Source organism: Xiphophorus hellerii, chromosome 13 (genome assembly GCF_003331165.1).
Source record: "Xiphophorus hellerii strain 12219 chromosome 13, Xiphophorus_hellerii-4.1, whole genome shotgun sequence".
NCBI lineage: Eukaryota > Metazoa > Chordata > Actinopteri > Cyprinodontiformes > Poeciliidae > Xiphophorus > Xiphophorus hellerii.
In genome coordinates this window covers 8,264,458-8,280,188 of record NC_045684.1, presented here as the reverse complement: position 1 = coordinate 8,280,188, position 15,731 = coordinate 8,264,458, and the positions used below count along the sequence as shown (strand labels likewise).

General features: G+C 38.3%; 1 long non-coding RNA gene across 1 annotated transcript; it reads right to left on the bottom strand.

The window, feature by feature from the left end:
* Positions 1–1,274: 1,274 nt before the first annotated feature.
* Positions 1,275–5,933, bottom strand: LOC116731007 (uncharacterized). Its single transcript, XR_004341461.1, has 2 exons — positions 5,882–5,933; positions 1,275–1,383 (listed from the first exon to the last, which is right to left on the bottom strand). It is a non-coding gene; the product is annotated as an uncharacterized LOC116731007 (long non-coding RNA).
* Positions 5,934–15,731: the final 9,798 nt, after the last annotated feature.

The window sequence follows — 15,731 nt, the reverse complement described above, 5'->3', positions numbered from 1 at the left end:
GGTTACAATTTGTTCCAACTGGCTGCAGATAGAGGAGCATTAAAACAAAGACAAACAGACTGAAGATCAGTTTATACTCAGTAGCCATAAGGGCATTAAATGCCACCTAGTACAATTTATCACCCAATTTTGTTATAATCATGTCATTTTATTGAACGGTTTATATAACAACAATACAGTTTGTCATTATTGTTGCTACAGAATATGCCAGAAAAAAAACAAAGCATCTCTCAAGGAAATTGCTTCACATCTCTACGTATCCTAATGTCAAGATGCTTTATAGACATGAAATCTCTCCAGTCTTTAATTCTAGTTTTTAACCAAATCAATTTAATAGTGAACCTCAACACACACATGTAAAACACTGCTATGGCTTGTCGCCTCTGTGAGTCATCATGTGACAAGTTAAATTGTGTTTTAGACAAAAACTTTTTCCACAGGTCACACATGACAACGGCTTTTCACCAGTGTGAGTCATCATGTGCTGAGTTAAATCGTGTTTTTGACTAAAACGTTTTCCACAATTCAGACATGAAAATGGCTTTTCACCAGTGTGAACCCTCATGTGCTGAGATAAATTCCGTTTTCCACTAAAACTTTTTCCACAAGTCACACATGAAAATGGCTTTTCACCAGCATGAATCATCATGTGTTGAGTTAAAATCTGTTTTCGAATAAAACTTTTCCCACAGGTCACACATGAAAATGGCTTTTCACCAGTGTGAATCATCATGTGCTGAGATAAATTCTGTTTTCCACTAAAACTTTTTCCACAAGTGACACATGAAAACGGCTTTTCACCAGTGTGAATCATCATGTGCCGAGTTAAATTCTGTTTTTGAATAAAACTTTTCCCACAGGTCACACATGAAAATGGCTTTTCACCAGTGTGAATCATCATGTGCCGAGCTAAATTAGATTTTTGACAAAAACTTATCCCACAGTTCACACATGTAAAGTGCTTTTCACCCGTATGAGTTCTCATATCAGCATCAAAAACAGATTTGAAAGTCAAACGCTTTTTACAGATGACACTTGAGAAAGGTTTTCTTCTTTCCTGATTTTGGTTCTCAGCTTCAGCAGCTTCCTGGAAGATGTCTTGGTTCCTGTTTGGTTCTGATTCAGTGTGGTCTGTTTGCTCATCAACAGGAACCACCATGCAGGTATCAGTCTCCTGTTTTAATTCAATCTGTTCTTCACCCTGACTGCAGTAAACTTCATTCTCTTCCACTTTTATCTGCTGGTGTTTTAGATCCTCCTGCTCTTCTTTTATCTGATGATCTTCTGGCTCTTCCTGTTCTTGTTTCACCTGCACAGGTTCTAACTCCTCCTGGTCCAGAGTGGATCTCCTCTCCAGGTAATAAATGTTACACTGCAGGCAATCTGGACAAGAAAACAGAGGAAACAAGCAATTGTTATTTTATTGAAGTAAATGGGAGAAATCGTTCATCGTTTACGACAGAAATGAAAAAAATGAAAAAACCCACACCGAAAAATTTAAGAGCGTAGACAGAGACAGATCAGGCGACAAATCCAGCTGACAATTGGAGAATTCTCAAATGAACGGATATTAAATATTTTTTATTTATTATAAAATTAATAATAGTTGCCAATGTTGTTAATATTTATGAGTAAATTTTATTATTTCAAGATATTACTTAATTTGGAACTATCATTACTTTTATTTGTATTAAAATTTGATTTTAGTTCACTTTATATTTTTGGGGTTTATTTACAGAGTTTATTTGTAGGTTAATAATTGTTTAGTTTTTGTTGCTTTGTGTTTGTTATTTACTTTTGTAAGTTAGACATTAAGAACTGTGGGTCCATTTTCTGTAAGTATAGGGACTGGTATAGGACCAGCATGCACTGGGTTGGGCCTGTGGGTTTTGACAAGACCAGGAGAGGAAACAATGAAAAGTAGTGATGGTGAGATGCAGCTTCATGAAGCCCTGAGGAACTCCATCTAAAAATTAGTATCAATGCTAAAGAAAGCTGCAATCATATGAGGAGAATGACTAGAATGTTTACTAACATGTATTTGCACCATTCAGTATGATAAAGTAAGTGTATCAGCTGAAATTAGCCAAAATGCTAATGTTAGCATGAATGCTGTCAGTAGCATGTGGGGCATCACTAGCATGTTGTCTGTACTTTACTTACTCCATTCGGTATACTAAACTTGGCTAATAAGTAAGAAAATTAGCTAATAGCTTATTTAAGCTAAAAACTAATGCAGCAAAGATATTAGCAAAAATAATGCAGGCTAACATTATTTCACTGCCGATGGTAGTGCACTAACCTTAGAAGAATATTAAGGCTTTTATTTTGAAATCTTCAGTAAGCTTCATATTAAATGGCCGTACTAATTCAATGTGTATTCAATGTGAATGCTGTCAGTAGCATGTGGGGCATCACTATTCAGAGATGCAATGAGTTTATAGCAGTTGTTTCACCATGTCTGTAGTTCTGACATTCTGCCATCACTGTGGTTCTAAAGAGCAGCTCAGAGAGGCAGACAAAATTCTGTCTATTTTGAGTCTAAGCAGCAGTTATTTTGAGGTGTAGAACAATAGGTGCCTGCCATGCAATGCATAGAGATTGCATCCCTATGCATTGCTATGGGCAGGCCCCAAATAGGCAACGTGAAAACAACATGAAGCTTTACAATGAATAAACAAGTTTAAAATGTTTGTGATTCTGATACATAAATTCTGATTAATCTGGTTGTATGAAACAATGGCTGGATCCAAAAGAAAACTAGAAACAAATAGAAAAGAGGGTTGTGATTGGCTTGTTACTCGCTATGTCACCAGGGACAACAATTTATTACTAAAAAATAAAAACTTTAACTGCTCAGGTTTAGGTGAGTTCTCTGTCTTACCCGCTTCATTACTCAACACATCACTAATGTAAAGTTTGATCTTTGTTATTTGCTTATCAAACTGGAAAAATAAACTATAAAAGCAATTTTCAAGTTTTTTGAACTTCTTTTGTGCTGGTGGTCGAGTGTAAAGGACTTTTAACGGGTTTTTCTACTTGAATTTTCTACCGGTATTTTAATAATAGTTTGTATTTATTTATGTTTTAGCTCTCAGGATTGAAGGTGGTGCGTTTGGCCCAGATGGTGGCGCCCCCTGTTGCTGTGGCTGTCCCGTGATCAACATAAATCGATGGAGGGAAATCCAACGAGTGTTTGTGACGTCACGGTGTTTGGTGATTCTTTGCTCGGGAGCCTCCGATCCAGAACCTGTCAGCACCTACTGCCAAGCCTCGGCAACTCAGCTTAGTTTTTCTAACTCCTTCTTATCTACATAGAGGTATTATTTAATTTTACTGCTTTTATTTTAATAAATTATTATAACTTTGAAACAGCGTCTGTTGCAAAAACGTGCCTGTGCCCTAAATCAAATCATGGGTGGAAGTCCCAGGTGGCGTTGTTGGCAACAAACTAAATAATTGTGTATTTTTACCATCGATTGCCTCACTAATATTTATTTAGCTAATGTTAGTTTATACACTCTTTCTACTGCACTAGATGGGTTAAATGCTATTACTCTCTTTAATACTGAAATTATTCAATATATGACCTTATATTTTACCTTTGCAAGCATTACTATGCCATATTCAAAGTTTTAAGGAGGGATGTTGGATGTAATTTTAAGTTATTCAGTTTAGCTGACAGATTTGCACTGTTTAACTTTTTTCTGCTGCTTCTACTCATTTCATTTCAGCAAGTGTTCTGCAGTTGAACTCAAATGTTTCTACAATTTTCAGCAGTAACATTCAGCACTAACACGACATTTTCACAGGAAAGGCAAATGTTCTACTTACTTTCTAAGACACTAATAATATATCTATGTGTGGAGTTTAAATGAGTTCCAGCATTAGAAACATGGTGATCTATAATAGAAAACAGCTGCAGCAGAACAGAGAAAAATATAACTAAAACAAAAGACACAGCAAATTATTGAAGAAAATATTCAACCATATTTTCTACAATCAAGAAAAATTAATGCATGAAAATCAATTTATAGTGAATATTTCATTTTCTATAGAGTAAAACTTTTTTAAAAATTTCTTCATAAAGCTTTTACATAGTTAGAGTTAGACTGGTTAATATAATTTGAAACAAATAACAGCATAAGTTGCAATATCATCTTGTTTCAAAGAGAAACCTATCAAAGAATTTATTGTATATATGTTTGAGAATGCACAACCATTAATGAAAATGTTCAATTAGAGCTAATAAACAGAGGTGAATAAATTGATTATAACTTTTCTATCAATTATAAATATTATAATTTTATAACCTTGTTTAAGAACTGATTTCCTAAAATGACTTATGACAAAATAAATTGTCACATAGTGACATGACTACTTCAGTAACTAACCCGTATTTGGCTTGGACAGATCTGGCCCAGGTGAGGCATGCCTCATGTGAACCGTGCCATCACTGCCAGATCTTTCCTGAGTCTGGCTGACATCCAATTTGCCATGCCAGAGGTTTGCCAGATGTGTCAGCAGAATGCCAGATCCGGTTCAGGTCGGTCTGCTGTGTGGGAACCGGCAAAGGCTCGCTCCTCTGGTCACCGTTTGCTCGATTACCTGACCAATTAACGGATATGAAAAAAATATTTTATTGCAAAATTAATTGTAGTAGGGATTATTGTTAATATTTACCTGCAAATTGTATTATTTCAAGATACTATTTATTTTTATTACTTTGAATTATATTGAAATTTTACTTTAGTTCACTTTATATCTTTATGGTTTATTTATAAACATGAGTTTATTTGTAGGTTAATAATTGTTTACTTTTTTTTGCTTTGTGTTTGTTATTTACTTTTGTAAGTTAGACATTAAGAACTGTGGGTCCATTTTCTGTAAGTATAGGGACTGGTATAGGACCAGCAAGCACTGGGTTGGGCCTGTGGGTTTTGACCAGAGCAGGAGAGGAAACAATGAAAAGTAGTGATGGTGAGATGAAGCTTCATGAAGCCCTGAGGAACTCCATCCAATCATTCGACTCATGAGCCGATGCACCGCGGTGCTTCATTTGCTCTACTGTGACATCAACTGGACAATATATGTAAAACAGGAAACGTGAAAACAACATGAAGCTTTACAATGAATAAACAAGTTTAAAATGTTTGTGATTCTGATACATAAATTCTGATTAATCTGGTTGTATGAAACAATGGCTGGATCCAAAAGAAAACTAGAAACAAATAGAAAAGAGGGTTGTGATTGGCTTGTTACTCGCTATGTCACCAGGGACAACGATTTATTACTAAAAAATAAAAACTTTAACTGTTCAGGTTTAGGTGAGTTCTCTGTCTTACCCGCTTCATTACTCAACACATCACTACTGTAAAGTTTGATCTTTGTTATTTGCTTGTCAAACTGGAAAAAATAAACTATAAAAGCAATCTTCAAGTTTTTTGGACATTGAACTTCTTTTACCTTCGTACGAAGCATCACCTCAGTGCAGCAGTGGCTTGTTGACTGAACTTTTATAGGATGTTTGGTTTGACAAACAATCGCCACTACAATTTATTTATTACAAATTATTACATTTTACAGCTACTAACACACTATTATTGTTTCATGCTGTTTGCTTTACTAACCTTGCGCTGCATTGTTCACATTTCTCCTGTTTTCAAAAGTAAGTTTGATTAGTTAAAGGAGGAAAAGCCATAAAAGGTCATTTTATTTCTACATCAATAAACCATTTTCACAGCGTAATTGTGATTCCTGCGTTCATTTACCGGTTAACAAAACATTTATACGGGAAAAGAACATTTACTAAAATGATCCTCATACAGAAAGGTGCAGACATTTAGACCTTAACCTGCATCCAAACGCTGCTGGTTCCTACCTATTCGGTGTAAGATTATCTGGGGCCTCCGGGAGAAATCCAGCAGTCTGCGATGATCATCCATCTCTTCCTCCGACTTGACGATGATTTCTTTAAACTCTGTGAATGTTTCTTCAGCAGCAGTTAACGGCTCGTTGATAAACTCGTTTAGAGAAACAGTCGAACATTCAACAAAACAGACCATGCGCCATTTTCTTTGTCTTCTTCTTCTTCTTCTTCTTTGGGATTTTATGACTGTCGTTCATTCATGTCATTGCATTACCGCCACCTTGTGGATCTTACGATCATCACATCTAAAGATTTCTCATACAGTGCCAGTTCTCTTTGAAAGACTTAAAATCTTTTCTTCCACTTTATCTAAATAAAACAAATACAATATTAGTATTCCAGTTTTCCACAAATCCACAAATTCCACAAGACTGTGATAGTGGCAGCTGAAGGAGCAACAGCTTGTCCTGCTCTCTCCCGTTTTTACTGATAACTTTGCCTGAGCTATTTTTAAAGTGACAGTTTTTATAGTTATAGTCACATTTTCAATATCATAACTGGATTACTACAAACCTAAAGACTGGAGGATTTTCTTACTTTTATTTTTACCTTACTTTTCTTCATCTCCAAGTTGAACCGGGACAAAATGCCTCCGGCCGACCCCAAGGACATTAGCAGTATTATACAACGACTTCAGTCTATAGAAATGAAGATCAAACAGCTGGAGGTTAACTTTGAAATCAACGCTAACTATGGAAATCAGACAACTCTTCCTCAAATCAACGGAGAGGTTGTACGCCTCGCATCAAGCAGCTCACCCTGGAACGCTCTGGGTGCCAAGCCGAAGCAAAAGTCTCACACCGCAGATCCGATGAGGCGACTGACAGGAAGAACCCCTCACCTTGACGAATCAGCGTGGCCGGCTCTGAGCCGAAACCCACCTTCAACCTCAACACCTGCTCCACCAAAGAAAAACAAACAAGCAGCTGCAACCAAAACGGTTCCACCGACCCCGCTCCCAAGGACAGAGCTACCAGCCCGGGCCTCAAAACATTCTGACTCTGTGGGAATCCCACTGAAAAACAGATTTTCTGTACTCCAGCCTGAGCCTCTGAGTGAAACCTCGCTTTCAAACACCAACAATGAGGCAAGACCATCACATCCACCCCCTAAAGACAAAGCGGCTACCAGGAAAACGAAAGGTATGCCAAAAGTGCTTATTGTTGGAGATGAGGCAGTAAATGGAATCAGTCACGTTTGCAATCCCAAGAAAACGAGAGTGATTTCCTTTCCTGGTGACACTGTATCTGATTTAACTCGTAAAGTTCTTTCGCTAACCGCTGATCAGCCAGATATTGAGTCCTTAGTTGTGCATGTTGGAGCCAACGATGTGGCAAAGCAGAAATCTGAGATTCTGAAAAAGGACTTTGATATTCTTCTGGAAACTATGGGAAAGTTAAAAATGAAGTTATTTCTCAGTGGTCCAATTCCATCACCTCAATGGGGAGACGAAAAACACTCCAGGCTGGACATGATAAACAAATGGCTGATTAAAAGCTGCTCTGCCAGCTCAGTGACCTTCATCGATAACCTCTGGATCTATTGGCAGCGCTTTCACCTTTTTGGAAGAGGCGGACGCAATCTTAATAAACATGGGATAAAGTTGCTCACTGCAAATCTTTTTCACTTTATCAACAAGGACAGCAACGTGATCATCGCTTCAGAAGAACAGGCTCAAGGATTTCTGACTAGGAAGGAACCGTCGGCTTATCAGGAACAAACAGTTTCAAAAGCAGCTGATACATCGACTGGAGGCGGAGCGACTGGTTCCCTTCCTCCTTCTCCCCTCCCTCTCTGCTCACCCACTCATTCACAGGATTCACAAGATACGCATGGAGAAATGTCTTCTGGACCGGAGTTTCTTAAATTTACAGATGGAATGAATCAACAGGTTGTACTTGGGACGTCTCTCCTTAGCGCTCACGTAGCAGACCTCACTTCATTTAAGCCACCTGACTCTAACTTCCCAGAGGATCCATCACTCTGCGTTTCTGAGGTCTGAGGCCGGGGTCCAGACTTTATCTTTACACCCCTCTTGCTCCAGAATGTGTCTGGCCCCTCGGCACTGCAGAACAGGACATTACCTGTCCGGATCACTACAAGAAAATTTACAAGAAACAGAAACATAAAATATAGGGGACCTAATTCAAACATCAGATTGATCCCCTGCCTAAAGGAACCTCAGACTGAAGATTTCTTGGCCTCCAAGTCACTTAAACTAGCTCTTTTAAATACCAGATCTCTCTGTGCTAAAGCTCTATTAATTAATGATTTCATCACTGAGCATAATATCGATGTTATGTCTCTGACAGAAACATGGTTGAATGATAATAATGAATCAATCGTACTAATTGAATCTGCGCCTCCTAACTACAATTTCTTCAATGAGAATAGAAAACACAAAAAAGGAGGAGGCGTGGCTTCAATATTTAAGAATACCATAAATTGTAGTAAAATCTCTTTGGGTCACTACACCTCTTTTGAGTATCTTGGAATTGAGGTTAAAGGCCACAAACGAACTTTGACTGTAACTCTATACAAAACTCCAACTTTTGTGGAAAATTTCTTTACTGACTTGAATGAACTTCTATCTATTATATGTATTGACTATGATTGTTTAATAATTGTTGGTGATTTCAACATTCATGTTGACAACCCCCAAGACAGAGGGGCAAAAAAGCTCGCTAATATTTTAGAGACTTTTGGTCTAACACAACATGTCAAACAAGCAACACACACTCAAGGACACACACTGGACCTGGTTATCAGTAAGGGTGTGAATATTTCCAATGTCTCTGTAAATGATGTCGCCTGTCGGATCACTTCCTGTTATCTTTGAAAGTTCTTTATCTTTTAACCCACTTGGACAAACAGCAACCATCACAAAACGTTCTCTCACTGAAAACACAGCAGAAACTTTTAATCAAATCTACTCTTCTTCCTCACCCCTAAGCTGTAATGATGTAGATAAGTTGGTAAATGATTTTCAGTCTAAAGTCTCAGATATTATTGATTCCATTGCCCCAATTAAAATGAAGGTTGTGTCTGGTAAAAAGAAATCTCCATGGAGAAATGCACAAACAGTTAGATCTGCAAGACAACTCTGCCGTAGGGCAGAACGAAAATGGCGTAAAACTCAACTCCACGTTCATTGTGACATCTATAAAGAAAGACTACGTAACTATCATTTAACACTAAAACATGCAAGAGAGGCTTTCTTTGCAGATGTCATAAACAAAAACATTAACAATGCTCGAGCTTTATTTGCAACAGTTGACAGAATCACAAACCCTCCTGTGACGTTACCACCTGAATTCCAATGTATTGCCGCCTGCAACCAGTTTTCCAGCTTCTTTTCAGAGAAAATTAAAAAAATCAGAGGATTAATCTGTACATCCACTATAAAGTCAGTACTAATGCTGTGCCCAAACAAAACAAATACAGAAAAAATGACCCAATTTCAACTACTTAATTATAAAACCCTACAGGAAATTATAAGTCAAATAAGCTCCAGTTCCTGCTGTCTGGATGTTTTACCCTCACATTTCTTTAAGAAAGTCCTGCCTGTTATTGCTGCTGATCTGATCCAAATAGTAAACTCATCGCTCTCATCAGGCGTTTTCCCCCAGGCTCTGAAAACAGCAGTAATCAAACCACTTATAAAAAAGAACAATCTGGACAAATCACTAATGCAGAATTACAGGCCGATCTCCAACCTCCCATTCATCAGCAAAGTTATTGAAAAAGCTGTGTGTAAACAATTAAATAGCTTCCTAACTATAACCAACCTCTTTGACTCCTTCCAGTCTGGTTTTCGTGCTCACCACAGCACAGAGACCGCCCTGGTAAAAGTGTTCAATGACATCCATATAAATACGGACTGTGGCAGAACCACAGTGCTGGTTCTGTTGGATCTCAGTGCAGCTTTTGACACTGTTGACCATGACATATTACTGAATCGACTGGAGAGTTGGGTCGGACTCTCCGGTCCAGTGCTTAACTGGTTTGAATCCTACATAAAGAACAGGGATTTCTTTGTTTCAATTGAAAACTTTTCATCAAAGAGGTCAAAGGTCACATGTGGGGTACCCCAAGGTTCAATCCTAGGACCCCTTTTATTCAATATTTATATGCTCCCACTAGCTCAGGTTATAACAGGAAATAATATTAGCTACCATAACTATGCAGATGACACACAGCTCTACATTACGATGTCACCAGGTGACTCAGAGCCCATCCAATCACTGAACAGATGCTTAGAACAGATAAATGTGTGGATGTGCCAAAACTTTCTCCAGCTGAACAGAAACAAAACTGAAGTTATTATTTTTGGACCTAAAGAGGAACGATCTAGAGTCAATGCACAGCTTCAGTTATTACAACTGAAAACCAGCGATCAGGCCCGAAACCTGGGAGTAGTGATGGACTCTGACCTGAACCTCCAGAGCCACATAAAGACAGTTACAAAGTCGGCCTTCTATCACCTGAAGAACATTTCCAGGATTAAAGGACTAATGACTCAGCCAGATCTAGAGAAACTCGTCCATGCGTTCATCTTCAGTCGTATTGATTATTGCAACAGCGTCTTCACAGGTCTGTCCAACAAATCAATCAAACAGCTGCAGCTGATCCAGAATGCTGCTGCTCGCGTTCTCACTAAAACCAGGAAGATAGAGCACATAACACCAGTTCTAAAGTCCCTCCACTGGCTCCCTGGAGCTCAAAGAATAGACTTTAAAATACTGTTGTTAGTTTATAAATCACTGAACGGCTTAGCACCACAATACATTAAAGATATGCTTTTATTGTATCAACCTTCCAGACCTCTCAGGTCTTCCGGTTCTGGTCTGCTCTGCATCCCCAGAACCAGAACCAAACGAGGAGAAGCAGCTTTCAGCATCTATGCACCACGAATTTGGAACAAACTTCCAGAAAACTGTAAAACAGCTGAAACACTGACTTCTTTTAAATCTCAACTGAAAACCCACCTGTTTAGAATTGCATTTGAAATGTAATCAATTACAAATTTATTGATGTAACTTGACTTAATGATTGATTCTATATTGCATTGTGATTCTGTGTTTGTAATGATGTAAAGCACTTTGAAATGTCTTGCTGCTGAAATGTGCTATACAAATAAAATGTGATTGATTGATTGATTATTATTGCTACAGAATACGCCAGAAAAAAAACAAAGCATCTCTCAAGGAAATTGAATCACATCTCTACGTATCCTAATGTCAAGATGCTTTATAGACATGAAATCTCTCCAGTCTTTAATTCTAGTTTTTAACCAAATCAATTTAATAGTGAACCTCAACACACACATGTAAAACACTGCTATGGCTTGTCGCCTCTGTGAGTCATCATGTGACAAGTTAAATTGTGTTTTAGACAAAAACTTTTTCCACAGGTCACACATGAAAACGGCTTTTCACCAGTATGAATCATCATGTGCTGAGTTAAATCGTGTTTTTGACTAAAACATTTTCCACAATTCAGACATGAAAACGGCGTTTCACCAGTGTGAACCCTCCGGTGCTGAGATAAATTCCGTTTTCCACTAAAACTTTTTCCACAGGTCACACATGAAAACGGCTTTTCACCAGCATGAATCATCATGTGCTTAGTTAAATTCTGTTTTCGAATAAAACTTTTCCCACAGCTCACACATGAAAACGGCTTTTCACCAGTGTGAATCATCATGTGTTGAGTTAAATGCTGTTTTTGAATAAAACTTTTCCCACAGGTCACACATGAAAATGGCTTTTCACCAGTGTGAATCATCATGTGCTCAGTTAAATTCAGTTTTCCACTGAAACTTTTTCCACAGGTCACACATGAAAATGGCTTTTCACCAGTGTGAATCATCATGTGCTTACTTAAATTCTGTTTTCGAATAAAACTTTTCCCACAGGTCACACATGAAAACGGCTTTTCACCAGTGTAAATCATCAAATGATTAGTTAAATCATGTTTTCGATTAAAACGTTTTCCACAGGTCACGCAGGAAAACGGCTTTTCACCAGTGTGAATCATCATGTGCCGAGCTAAATTAGATTTTTGACGAAAACTTTTTCCACAGTTCACACATGTAAACTGCTTTTCACCCGTCTGAGTTCTCATATCAGCAACAAAAACAGATTTGAAAGTCAAACGCTTTGCACAGATGACACTTGAGAAAGGTTTTCTTCTTTCCTGATTTTGGTTCTCAGCTTCAGCAGCTCCCTGGAAGATGACTTGGTTCCTGTTTGGTTCTGATTCAGTGTGGTCTGTTTGCTCATCAACAGGAACCACCATGCAGGTATCAGTCTCCTGTTTTAATTCAATCTGTTCTTCACCCTGACTGCAGTAAACTTCTTTCTCTTCCACTTTTATCTGCTGGTGTTTTAGATCCTCCTGCTCTTCTTTTATCTGATGATCTTCTGGCTCTTCCTGTTCTTGTTTCACCTGCAGAGGTTCCAACTCCTCCTGGTCCAGAGTGGATCTCCTCTCCAGATAATAAATGTTACACTGCAGGCAATCTGGACAAGAAAACAGATTTAAAAAGCAATCATTATTTTATTGAAGAGAAATCTTTCATCGTTTACGACAGAAATGAAAAAAAATGAAAAAACCCACACCGAAAAATTTAAGAGCGTAGACAGAGAGACAGATCAGGCGACAAATCCAGCTGACAATTGGAGAATTCTCAAATGAACGGATATTAAATATTTTTTATTTATTATAAAATTAATAATAGTTGCCAATGTTGTTAATATTTATGAGTAAATTTTATTATTTCAAGATATTACTTAATTTGGAACTATCATTACTTTTATTTGTATTAAAATTTGATTTTAGTTCACTTTGTATTTTTGGGGCTTATTTACAGAGTTTATTTGTAGGTTAATAATTGTTTAGTTTTTGTTGCTTTGTGTTTGTTATTTACTTTTGTAAGTTAGACATTAAGAACTGTGGGTCCATTTTCTGTAAGTATAGGGACTGGTATAGGACCAGCATGCACTGGGTTGGGCCTGTGGGTTTTGACCAGAGCAGGAGAGAAAACAATGAAAAGTAGTGATGGTGAGATGCAGCTTCATGAAGCCCTGAGGAACTCCATCCAATCATTCGACTCATGAGCCGATGCACCGCGGTGCTTCATTTGCTCTACTGTGACATCAACTGGACAATATATGTAAAATAGGCAACGTGAAAACAACACGAAGCTTTACAATGAATAAACAAGTTTAAAATGTTTGTGATTCTGATACATAAATTCTGATTAATCTGGTTGTATGAAACAATGGCTGGATCCAAAAGAAAACTAGAAACAAAAAGAAAAGAGGGTTGTGATTGGCTTGTTGCTCGCTATGTCACCAGGGACAACGATTTATTACTAAAAAATAAAAACTTTAACTGCTCAGGTTTAGGTGAGTTCTCTGTCTTACCCGCTTCATTACTCAACACATCATTAATGTAAAGTTTGATCTTTGTTATTTGCTTGTCAAACTGGAAAAATAAACTATAAAAGCAATCTTCAAGTTTTTTGGACATTGAACTTATTTTACCTTCGTACGAAGCATCACCTCAGTGCAGCAGTGGTTTGTTGACTGAACTTTTATAGGATGTTTGGTTTGACAAACAATCGCCACTACAATTTATTTATTACAAATTATTACATTTTACAGCTACTAACACACTATTATTGTTTCATGTTGTTTGCTTTACTAACCTTGCGCTGCATTGTTCACATTTCTCCTGTTTTCAAAAGTAAGTTTGATTATGTGGCGACCACAAAAGTGTGACATTTGTGTTTATGACTTGAAATTGTTAATACAAGTTCTGTACTTTATTTTGGAGAAGAGTTTTCCTTTATTTTTTATGTGCTTTGTAATATTTACCCCACGCCAGCAGGGGGCGGGTGGCGGTTTTAGTGTCCTGCTTGCATTTTCCCTCATTGCTGCATGACACTTGAACTGAACAAGCCGTTTCCTCGTCTTTCTCCTGTTCTCCAGGTGGGTAAATATGAAAATAGGTTTTTAATCCAGTAATTAGACATATTTGGAACATCTGTGAATGTATTTGGAATAGTTATGAGCTATATTAGTTATTCAATTCTTGACTTTGTGTCGTTTCGTTTGAAGAAAGTAACTACGCACGGTGTACATGCTAACGTTAGCCATTAGCCAAGTCTGTTTAATACATGCTCTTCACCCACTTCAGTTTATGCTGGAAAAACCGTTAGAAACTGAAGAACTCAATGTCTATTTTTCTGTTTTGGCTTTTGTAAGGTCCCCACCACCAGTGTTAAAATAGTTTTTTACCATTAGGATTCAGGATGATAAAAAAAAGTGACTTTAAAAATGACGTTTGTTTTTATGAAGGACTTTAGTTTATTGAACGCCCAATGCAGTACTGTCTTAAGTTAAAAAGTAGCTGGTTAAGGTAACCACTGTCTAATGTGTTTCATTTTAGATAAATAGCTTAGAAAGCTAAGAAGAAGAATGAGTGGATATGTGTTTAGGAAAGAGATGTTTGTTTTGTCGCTAAAAGATGTTTGTTTTTGTCACTTATGGACACTGAAATGTATTAAAAAGGTTGAACTTTGAATATATAAACTGTAAAGAAAGAAACTCAATACAACAAGTATGTTTGGATGTAAAACTTGAATAAATTGCTGCATGACACTTGAACTGAACAAGCCGTTTCCTCGTCTTTCTCCTGTTCTCCAGGAGTATATCTGTCAACAGCGGTGCTGTCGCTACGGTACCCGTTACAGATTTTTGGTGGCCCGTACGGGGAGCGGCGTCAGATGCACAGGCGACAAGCACAATTAGGACCAGCTGTGTGAAGCATTCCGGCAGCTAAGGACCTTTCAGCCTATGGACCTGGAGGAAGATTGGACCTTATATCCATGACACTGTGCATTCACCACAACGTGTACTTGTGAAACAGTGGCAGTGCTACGTAGCTGCAACCGGACCTGAAGCCACGGGTGAAGGAGCTGGAGCTCGGAGAAGTGATCAACGGCGAGGGAGACGGAAAAGCAGTCATGGCGGACAGTGAGAGAAAAGGCTTGGTGTGGGACATCAAGAAGAGTCTGCTCACTCTGACGGCCGATGAACTTTTCCAACTGGCTCGGAGTGTTGGTCCTGTGCCGGGAAAAGATGCATCCACGCTTCAGGTTGGCGAGGAAGAAAACTGCTTTGAGCACATCCTGGGCTTCATGAACAGTGACACTCTCATTCAATCTGAGGATTCAGGTATGGCAGTGTTGTTGGAGCTTAATGACACTGTGAGCAATCTCATCTTAAGTCGGAATGTTCAGTCTGAACCTGTAGCACATGTTAATAGGCACAATGTAATGAAAACTGCAGAGCAGAGTGAAAACATGGTAACAGATCAGCCGAATGTAGATATTGAAGATGTGGCGGACAGGGTTCCTAACACTAATAAAATACACACAGTTGAGGTTAGCCCGGCTACCGCCCTACCAACTACCATTTCACCACTTGCACACTCTTTCACAGCTACACAGAACCCAGAGACAGTAGAGTTACAGAAAATGTTCACCAGTTTACTGCAATATATCAACAACCCCACATCACCACCCACTGTCCGAGTCACGCCAGAACACCCTACACCATTGCACCCTACACTACCACCAGATCCCAAATATGCAACCGAACATACACCGGGACAAGAAATATATGACAGACACGACCGAGTTGTGCCCCTTGGAGACTTCTCAAGGCTGCGACGTGAGTTCAAGGTTCAAGGTGGCCAGATCTGCGATCAGAGCTCGGATCTAAGTTACAAT